Consider the following 8851-nt stretch of genomic DNA (forward strand, 5'->3'; position numbering starts at 1 on the left):
TCTCCACATGAGACACATCTCACATTTGGAGGACTAATTTTGGGGAAAGAAAGGATGCATATGACAGCTAAGTAAACATGGTACTCAAATACCCATGGTGTATCAGCCTTTGACATGAAGACTAAATAGAACGTGACTTTTGGCAGGAGTGGAAATCATAGAAATCAGAGAGAAGTAGGGCTGGAAGGGACCTCTAGAAGACATCCCCCCTTGCCTCAGGTCAAATTACCCCTATGAAAACCAAAAAAAAAAAAAAAAGAAAAGGTTGAGGCCTTCCCCTGGAACCCGCAATTCCCAGGTGGTCTCCTGTTCAAGACCTAGCCAGGCCCAGGACTTAAGCTTCTGAGATCAGAAGGGATTGGGTACATTCAGTCCCATTTGGCACTTTAACAAATCCTCTCTCTCCCTGAATTACCAAACACTTTATGAAAGTGAAGCTGCAGCAAGAAGTTATTTCAGGGATTAATCAGATTAGGAGGAATTCCAGGTCTCTCTTTTTGGAAGCCTAATGTGAAAGGCGATGACATTTTGTAACCACTTACAGTAAGGTCAGCCTTACCCTGGGCAATGTCCCAAATCTCGGCTGAGTCTTAAACTGTCACACTAACAATGAGAGAAGGGAAATGAAACCTTAATTGGCTCTCTGTGGGTTGTACTGCTAAACAGAGACATCAGGCAGAGACTTGCCTTCTGTTCAACTGTTCCTAAGGCAAAGAGCACATTTCTCTTGGTCCTTACTACAGATTGAAGAGGTATTGAGCTTGGGGTTAGGTCTGCTCATGCAGTCACTAGTGTTCCTGTTGGTTGAGGACAGCCCTGTAATTATTCAAATGATCTTAATCATCAGTGTGAAGAAGCATTGTAACAATACATTAAGACACAAACCTCTTAACAGGACAAGTCTAATAAAATGGAATGTTTTGCAATGGTAAAGCAGATGCATCTGGAAGTAGAAATTAGCTTTAAAAGTTGTGCAGACTCAGAACTTGCTGTATTACTTTAAGATGGAAACTTCAAAATCTTTCCTTTTGTACATTTCCCAGACTATTACAGCTACAACAATCTTACTATGAAGGTGGAGGATATGGACATTTATGCAGATCTGAAGGGCACTGTGTACCAAAAAGCCTGCCCATCCTTTTTCCTAACCATACAGTTGGTCCAAGGAAAGACGTCAGACCCCTGACCTCCCCGCCCCACCCCGCCAACAAAAAATCCCCCTTATTTTTTTTTAAAAGGACATTTAGTTAAGTAGGTGCAATTCACTGTAGAAGAACATTTGATAGATCTATGCTAGACAAGCGATTGGAATTCAAGGATTATTACCCCAATTCTTTCTTCAATCCACTTCATCATGTCTCCAGATTTACAAATGATTTAATATTAGGGGGGTGGGCTCATACACCGTTATAATTGTTAACATTGCTCCCTACTGTAGAAGCTCTGCTGCTGTTTATGCCTAAGTCAGTAATAATTTGATTTCCTATCCCATTTAGACTTTGCAGAAATAGATGTCAAAAACAGCTTTTCACTTTTAAAATGAGTAGATTTGATGCTGAGTCACTGTGAGATGATAAGCAGGGAACCCTATGATACAATTTTTGTAAAGTTAGTTTTCAGAACAGAACCACAGTGACATTTAGAGAACAGAGACCTCTATTATTGTACTACACGCAACTTTGGTATATTACACAAAACTGAGTGAATTCACAACTTATAAATGGGTCTTCTAGAAGGATTTACATTTTGCAACTTGGAATTTAACAGGGCTATTCATCAAGATTGAAGCAGACTTTTAAAAATGAATCAAAGAAAATTAGTAACTCCAAAAGGTTCTTTGATTTGCATTCTTTCTTCATGTTAGTATCTATACAAGTGTCTCCCTTTAAAAATATGATAGTTAACACTTTAAAGCATCATAATTTATTTTAGATTTTTTTTCTAGTTTCTCTCAAAACACTGAATAAAAAATTAAGTAACATGCGTCAGGAACTCTGACTATTTAGGGCAGCTCTCCAGAAGCTAAATCCCAAGAAAGGAGCCTCTCTCCTAGTAAGTTATTTACGTGCACCAGCTAAGCATGTATTTACACAGAGCTGAACAAAATGGGAATAATTACAAGCAAGTAACATTAGGTAACTTTGGTTTGCAAATGTTCAATATGAGTTGACTCCAGATGGCAGATGACATGTATCCATGCTACTAAGAAGATGTTTAAAAAAAAAAAAATGCATTCAGTATGAGAAAGTTTACTCAGGAAAATTGTTTATCCTGCTGTCTATTAAAAAAGAAAAGCCAACTCCCACATCCTCCTACCATAAAAAGACTAGAGTGCACATTAAATGTTGCCATATATAATATAGTTATTAGAAAATCAACTGCTACACTAAATAAAGGAATAAGATCACTTTAAACTACTGAAAATTTTATAACTCTTTCTCCAAGAACTGGTTATGCCCCATTACCAGGGATCCTGGTTTTCTCTGATAAAAAATAAATTCTTTGACAAAAAAATAGCAAATTCTCTGATAAACCCCCCAATCTGTTATTAAAATTAAAAGCCTCCCCCAGCCCCGCTGGTGCCCTTCACACCTCCCCCCAATGTCTCCCCCAGCCCTGCTGGTGCCCCTCACTGCCCCCTAGAGCTCCCCCCCCAGCACTGCTGGTGCTCCTCACTTGCCCCCAGCCCCCTACAAACCCCACTTACCTCAGGCTCTGTAGAGTGGAGCGAAGAATGAAGCTGAGCTGAGCCAGCCATGGCTGACAGAGCCTCAAGCCTTGCCCTTCCTCCCTCCCTTCCCCTCCAGACAGGGCTGGGGGTTTCCCGCCCTGTTTGCAAACAGCTCTTGCAGGCTGGAGCTCAGCCAGCTTGCAGAGCTCTTTGCAAAAGCAGGGATTCCGCAGATTTCTCTGCTAAAAGGAGAAATCTGCACTTGCTCTGATAAAAAGGGGAAGTCCGTGGTTTTCTCTGTGTTTCCATGGGAAACAGAAAACCCGGATCCCTGCCCATTACAGATGGCGACTTAAAAATGCCAAACAAAAACAAAAATATTCACTTTGCTTTGAAAACCCAGTAAAGTATCTAGTGATCTGAAAGTGAATAAATTTAGGTCCCCTTGGTTCTCTGTGGCAGGGAGACACAATCATAGATGCAGAAGGGAAGAGGTATTTGCAACTTCTGTATTACAAGCCTCCACTCCCCCCCACCGCAAAAAACAAAACAAAATACAAAACAAAAAACCCAAACCCTACAGCCCCCACCCCCACGTTTTCTCATATACAACATGAATTGGAATATATGCACTTTTTTTTTGAAAGGCAGAATGAAGAAATGTCCTGTCCCTCCTCGCCGATTTATGATTTCATAGAGCAGGGACAGAGGCTAGTCTTCAGGTGACTCACCCTCCTTTTCCTGCTTAATTACAGCTAAAATAGGAAGAGAGGAACAGCTAGCAGACAGAAAAAAGTCACCCTAAGAAAGGATAGCTTGATTAGTAGAACAACATCATTTAAAAGGAGAGAGGATCATTAGGTTGAAGAGTAATTAGCAATTGACTCCATCAGTTGCCTAATGATAGTGAAACAGCTGCTGCGTCATGGAGCAGAAATACTTCTATCCTGGTCAGAAAAATCAGCTTCTCCAATTAACCCTAATTTTGGGGGGCTGATTTTGTGGAAAAGGTTTGTGTTGTATGCAACACATGATATATATGATATATTGAAGAGAGCATGGGCATGGTCTCAGTATATTAGACTTCAACAACTTATTCCTCAGAAATATGTTAAAACAGAAGTACCAATCTTCAGCCACCTTCTGGGTAAATTAAACTGGAAAAGAATTTGTCCTACAAAGGTTGCATTTATCCCGGGATAAACCATTTTATCACAAGGGATCTTGCCCAAGCAGTAGAACATGCCTTATTTGGGGCTTGGAGTGCTTAAGTGCGTTGCTAAATCAGGATCCAAAGAAGAAGTAGTGGCAGCAAAGCATGAAATAGAAACTATACGTATAGTTGCAAAACACCTTTTTCTTTGTATTGTCCTAGTGTTAAAAATGCTTCTCCCATGTTCTCCTACAGTAAGACAAGAGGAAGCCAACAGGCAGTCTAAGAATTTATCAAAAAGCACAACTGAAATGAAGAAAACAAAACAAAAATAGGTTTTTTAATACCTAGTGCAACTTGCTGTAAATGAGTTACCAATTTTGACACATGGGTTAAGGACAACAAAAAGTCCTTTTTCAAGTACATTGGGAGCAAGAAGAGGGCACCAGGCAATGTAGGGCCCCTGCAAGATACAAACGGTAATCTGGTGGCCACGCCAGACAAGAAAGCTGATATTTTTAACAGTTTCTTTGCCTCTGTTTTCCTGAACAGGGACCGGGATATCCCACCTACCAGAGGTAGGGACAATCTTGGGGATAGCTCTATCAAGCCTTTAGTCAGTACAGATGTAGTTAGTGATCTTCTGGAAGGGCTAGACATTTTTAAATCTGCAGGTCCAGATGCCCTCTACCCAAGGGTGTTGAGGGAGCTGGCAGGGGTCATCGCAGAGCCTTTGGCCTGGCTGTATGAGCATTCGTGGTCATCTGGCCAGGTGCCGGGGGATTGGAAACTGGCTAATGTGGTCCCTATTTTTAAGAAGGGGAGGAAGGAGGACCCAAGTAATTATAAGCCTGTAAGCCTCACCTCGGTGCTCGGGAAGCTCTTGGAGAGGATCATCAAGGAGCATATCTGTGGGGACCTGCAGGGGAGATCATGCTCAGGGGCAATCAGCATGGCTTCACCAAAGGCAGGTCCTGCCAGACCAACCTGATTGCCTTTTACAACCAAGTAACTAAATCTTTGGATGATGGTGTCGCTGTGGACATAGTCTTTCTAGACTTTAAGAAGGACTTTGACACTGCCTCCCACCCCATCCTTATCAACAAATTAAGTGACTGTGGTATTGATGCCTGCACAGTTGGATGGGTAAAACACTGGCTGATGGGGTGCACCCAGAGAGTAGTGGTGGACGGGTTGTACTCAACCTGGCGAGAGCAGTGGGGTACCCCAGGGCTCGGTCCTCGGGCCCGCACTGTTTAACATCTTCATCAGCGACTTGGACGAGGGGGTGGAAAGCACGCTGTCCAAGTTTGCTGATGACACTAAGATGTGGGGCGAGGTGGATGCACTTGAAGGGAGAGAGAGGCTGCAACTAGATTTAGACAGGCTACAAAAGTGGGCAGATGAGAATAGGATGGGGTTCAACGTAGACAAATGCAGGGTGCTGCACCTTGGGAGAAGGAATCCACACCATACATACAGGCTGGAGAGTTCCCCTTCTTGAAAGCACAGAGGTGGAAAGGGATCTCAGAGTCATTATTGACTCCAAGATGAACATGAGCCGCCAACGCCAGACTGCAGCCAGCAAGGCCAGCCAGACCTTGTCATGCATCCAAAGGTGCATCTCAAGCCGGTCCAGAGAGATGATACTCCCCATCTATGTGACTTTGGTCAGGCCGCAGTTGGAGTACTGTGTCCAGTACTGGGTGCCGCACTTCAAAAGGGATGTGGCCAGCCTGGAGAGGGTTCAGAGGAGGGCCACCCACTTGGTGAGAGGGCAGCAGGACAGGCTCTACGAGGAGAGACTGAAGGACCTGAACCTGTTCAGCCTCGGCAAGAGGAGGCTGAGGGGAGACCTGGTGGCTGCTTACAAGCTCATCGGGGGGATCAACAGCAAACAGGCAGAGCTCTTTTCTCCCCAGCACCACCTGGGGTGACAAGGAACAATGGTCATAAACTGATGGAGAATAGGTTTAGGCTAGAGATTAGAAGGCAATATTTTACAGTTAGGGTGGCCAAAATTTGGAACCAACTTCCCAGGGAAGTGGTCCTCGCCCCTACCTTGGGCATATTCAAGAGGCGGTTGGACGATCACCTGTCTGGGGTCTTGTGAACCCAGCATTCATTCCTGCCTGTGGCGGGGGTCAGGCTAGATGATCTGTTCAGGTCCCTGCTGACCCTAGCTACTATGAAACTATGACACTGTTTCCAGCCTCCACCTCGTAAGTGAAATTATGCTGTTTAGTGAACTCATGCCATCGTGTTTAACAAAACTTTTAACCAGTTTAGAAGAAATGTCAGAGGAGGATCCTCTAGTGGAAAGTACAGATGAATATCAACTAAAATTATGCAGATGCTAGGGTAGGTTGGACTGAGGACATGAATATCAAGTGTGCAGACAAGTCTGATAACCTCAGGCACAGCAACATGCGAACAACGAGGTTTCCGAACAGGGCACCATCTGATTTTTAAATGTATAGCATAAAAATAACTAAGAACATGACTAAAACTTTCAAGATCAAACTACAAATATCAAAATATTGCTGATGGAACAAGGGCAAGGGAACATGGGGAAGGGGGAAAATAGGACCCTTTTGTCAACTGTTATGTAAACAGAAATGTTCCCATCACATTGTAATACATAGGACAACGCCCAATATTATAAAAAGAGATGCTTATGGATGTCATGACCCAAAGGTCTGATTTTTGTGTGTGCTTTGGCACCAGAATTATCCCCGTGGGTTTACAGCTTCATTGCACGGTGGAGTTTTGCTGCACAGAGAACCCGCGTGCAAAGGAGAGAATTCCCACCGCTTTGCAGCTGTCTTTGCAGGGTGCATTTCCTTTGCAACACAGAAATGCATGGTGCAGAGTTCCCGCTCTTCGTATGCAAATTTGTTCCCCGCTATTGGCTAGCGCTAAATTATTCCCACGTGGCGTCTAGCAATTGGCCTGCTAGCCATATAGGAGGCTTGAGCAGTTTCCGCCCAAGCCAAAGAGGACTCCACATCCATCTCGTGGGGACTCTGGGTGCGCGGCAAGGTCATAGAAGCCCTGTGTGTTATTCAGAGGAGTTTGGCGGCCTGATCCACCGCCCACCTCTTCCCGTCTTCGAGTGGTAACTTTCTATAAGACATATCGACGAGTTTTCTATTTTGAGGCGCGCTTGTCCTGGACATCCGGAGCTCTGTCTGCGTGGAGCCTAGCAAACTCCACGTGATTGTTCGTGTTCTTTCTGTTTGTAACCGCAACTCAAGCAAGTTTTCAGCCTGCACCACGACCATCTCGGTGTAAGTAAACAATCTTAATATCAACCGTTACGTGTCTGTGCCTAATTCTAGCTCGGCGCCCGCCCTCTCCGACCCAGTGTGCCCGGGCTGCCGGCCACAGCCCGCGTGCAGCGTGACAAAGGGCCCGGGTTTGCGCCTGGCCCGCACAATGGACACTACACTTGCACCTTGGCCATAATCTCCCTGTAATCATGCGTACCTCCAGGGGCAGCTGGGTGCCCCTTAGTGTCCGGGCTGCACCTGGCTGCCTACTCTGGCTCCACTCTCTCCTGCCTGTCACCTTGCTGCTCTAATTGAGATCTCAGGAGGCTGTCTTTAGGCAACCAAAGCCTAGGCTGTAAGTACTTTCCTTCCCCCTGGCTACAGATCTCCCTCTATTCCTCACCCCTTCTCCATCTGTGGGTAAGGTTCAGCCCCAGTCAGACCCCAGCCCCCCTTCATTTAGTCAGGGCTCTGGTCTGTCTGGGCTCTGACCCTCTCCCAGGCCTTATTCTGCCTGCCTCCCACTCTCAAACCAACAAAAGAAAAAAGGAGAAGCAGAGACAGAAAAAACACAAGGAAAGACTGCAGGGTACTGGGTATTCTGCTCTGCAGCCTTCATACCTTCCCTTATGGCTATCCAGGTCCATCAGGTGTTACTACCAAAATGAGCAAAGAAAGAAAATGTGAAAAGCAGACCCATATCTCAGAAACAGTCCTTGGTTGTCAGGGTGCACCCATCGCCCAGGCCCTTCCTGGGCTGACACAAGTAGTCCTCCAGCCTCTTCAGCATACTGATCCCCTAAAACTCCCCAGGAGATAACCTAAGAAGTTCTCTGTATGCCCTCCTCCCCAGGGCCCTCCCACAAGGCAGCAGACACAAGATCCCCTCTGATCTTTCCTGCCAGGCATTTGCATTTTCACAGACCTGCATTTTGCATATTGGCTTACTGTACTTCAGTGAATAAGTGTGGGTTTGACCCCCAAAATTTACTCTTAAATTTCTGCCTCAACTTAGACACTGTATCTGGGCTCCGGGGACATTGGATTGCGGCCTTGGGAGCTCAGGTAGCAGCTTGCTCAGCTGGGCCCAGGGGCACCACCGCCGCAGAAGGAAGGACCAGGGCCCCTCACAGCTCAGGGGCTGCCCAGTCCGCTGGCAGCTTGCCTGCCTCCCTGCCCTCATGGCTGGGGGTCATGCAGGCACCATGGAAAGCAAGGTCGGGCCCCTTGCTGTTTCTGCCTTCAGCAGGCTCCTGTGGCTGGTAGGACACCTGGCGCTGCCCAGGAAGGGGCTGCCTCACCCCACGGGTGGCGGGGGTGGGGGAGCTAGGGGTGTCGAACAAGGCCAGGTGTTGGGCAGGGCCAACATCCTCCCCAGCCCCTGTGGTGAGAAAGCCCCTTCCCAGGTAGCTCCAGGTATCCTGCTGGCTGCAGGAGCCTGCTGAAGGCAGAAGTGGTGGGAGGCTCAATCCTGCTTTCAGCAGAGCTGCCCCTCCACCCCCATGGCTAAGGGTGAGCTGCCAGAGGGCTGGGCAGCCCCTGAGCTGCAGGAGAGGGCGCTGGTCCTTTCCTTCATGGTGGTGGCGCCCCCAGGGCCTGGCTGGGTGCTGCCCAAGCTCCTAGGGGCCTGATCCTGCTTCCCCAGAGCCTGTCAGTACACAAGGGCCTGATTCTTTTCCTGGTGATGAAGATCAAAGCCAAGATCAACTTATACACCAGATACATGAAAACCCTAACTTTTTTGATCAAGTTTGG

The sequence above is a fragment of the Alligator mississippiensis genome, chromosome 5 (genome assembly GCF_030867095.1).
Source record: "Alligator mississippiensis isolate rAllMis1 chromosome 5, rAllMis1, whole genome shotgun sequence".
Lineage (NCBI taxonomy): Eukaryota > Metazoa > Chordata > Crocodylia > Alligatoridae > Alligator > Alligator mississippiensis.